At 34.3% G+C, this 2,086-nt stretch overlaps 1 long non-coding RNA gene across 1 annotated transcript; it reads left to right on the forward strand.

Annotated features, from left to right (window-relative positions):
- Positions 1-490: 490 nt before the first annotated feature.
- Positions 491-1,855, forward strand: LOC131545034 (uncharacterized). Its single transcript, XR_009272300.1, has 3 exons — positions 491-561; positions 1,097-1,157; positions 1,727-1,855. It is a non-coding gene; the product is annotated as an uncharacterized LOC131545034 (long non-coding RNA).
- The last annotated feature ends 231 nt before the right edge of the window (positions 1,856-2,086 follow it).

The raw sequence follows: 2,086 nt of genomic DNA on the forward strand, positions 1-2,086 counted from the left end.
TATTGATAGTTTTCACGTGACGTCACACCCTTGTAGGAACGCCTACCTGGCGGGCAAAACCAAGCTTTGTTCCAGTGACCGCCAGTTATTTTTACACAGATTGCATCAAGTAAATGTAGTAAAACGCAAATTCAGTAAACACGTTATTGATGATGCACATTTTGTACAGGCAAGAAGATGAAGCCAGAATATAAACGCAATGTGCGAAGTTTCACATTAAATGGCTTCCCATAGAAACACTGAACCGTTAAACAGATTGCGTCATATTCCGCCCTCATCTGCTTGCCTGTGTAAATCATTGCATCATTAATATGGTGAATACTGAATCTGATCTTTTAATATTATCGTTTTAAATATATTAAGGCACTTAATATATTTGCCAAATATTGGCCAAAACTTGCATTTTGTTCAGAAATACCTTTCTTTTATTCTTTTGAGAGGTGATCTAAATATTTGCGGCTGGGAAACAGATCTATGTGTAGCAGTTCTATGGATGTTTTGCCCTCCCAAGTCTTCGAGCCGGTCACGTGACTAAAAGCGAATAGAGGCTAACTATAAGAGGTAAGCTAACTATAGATTTGAGCTCTTATATATGAAAGTTTAGGATTTTAATCACATATTATGTGTAGATGAGTGATTTTTATAGCTTTGTAAATGTTTTGCTGGCAATTTGTTAATGGATTAATTGAATAAGCTAATTAATTTAACCTAAAAGTATACACTGTACTCTTAATCCACTTACATGAACTGAAATGGGCTGAAACTATTCCAAACATGTTTTTATCTTTCATTTTAGACACATATTGATAAGAATCGTACCGTGATTTCAGGAGTGTCCGAAAAAAAAAAAAAAAACGCTAATGAGCTGCTGACAGAGATATAGGAAACACTGGTGATTTGTAAAGGCTTATTAAATAACTTCATATGCATTTTCACAATATATTTCACCTATATCATTATGCATCTTTAAAACCTAAAATCTCTTTTCTTAAGATTTGTTCTGTACATTATTCTCCTGACATTGTATATTACATATTGTTGGCTCGGTGACAGATTGTTTATGTTCCTATATTCTTCCATGCTGATGGCTGTGCAGCAGAGTTGGAGGGGACCTCTTATCGAAGAACATCTCCAAGACACTATGAACCATCTGACTAGTAAGTAAAACCTCAAACATTCAAAAGTTTATCAGATATTTAAAAAATATATCAAATAATATCAAATATTTTTTGAGTCCAGTATGTCTTACAAGGCCATCTCGTTTAACACTGCATTGAGGACACTGCAACCTACAGAGTGGTACAACATAATTCAAAACAAGACACAGATGATAATAAAAAAGTTATTTGAAATGAAAATTAATAATGGTAAGACAGAACCGAGTACCGTGACTGTGCCTTACTTCAAAGTGAAACAGTCTGTAATGGTCATCATCTGCCATACCAGATGGACGGCGAAGGTGGGAATTAGAAGTAAGATTTTCTAAACTTTAAATGTAGTAAAGTGTTTGTTCAAGGAGACTTTGTTGCTTGTGGAAACCTCACATAAGCCTGAAAGGTGCTTAAAACTTAAAATCTTAATTGTACTCTTACACCAAAGACTAAATTTCAGTCCGGCAGAATTTTTTGCACACTTCACCACCAAGATCAAAATGAGCATTGTGAATGTAAAAGCTTCACATTACATTTATAACAATCATTGATAATATTTAATAATTGTATTTCAGGGCTGTTCGTGAAGACAGACAATCAAGAGATGTTGTGACAACCTGGACAGAATTCAGCTCCAGATCGACCCTCCACACCAGACTTCTCACTCACAAGGATTGCTTTCTAATAGCATATTATTTGTTCTCTTCAGGGTTAGGTGCATAAATAATACCAAAAATATCGGCACCCTTGGTAAATATGATCAAAGGAAGGCTGTGAAAATTAATCTGCATTGTTAATCCTTTTGATCTTTTATTTAAAAAAAATCACTAAAATCTAACCTTTCATTGGATAATAAGAATTTAAAATGGGGGGAAATATCATTATGAAATAAATGTTTTTCTCTAATACACATTGGCCACAATTAACGGCACCCT

The sequence above is a fragment of the Onychostoma macrolepis genome, chromosome 07 (assembly GCF_012432095.1).
Source record: "Onychostoma macrolepis isolate SWU-2019 chromosome 07, ASM1243209v1, whole genome shotgun sequence".
Classification (NCBI taxonomy): domain Eukaryota; kingdom Metazoa; phylum Chordata; class Actinopteri; order Cypriniformes; family Cyprinidae; genus Onychostoma; species Onychostoma macrolepis.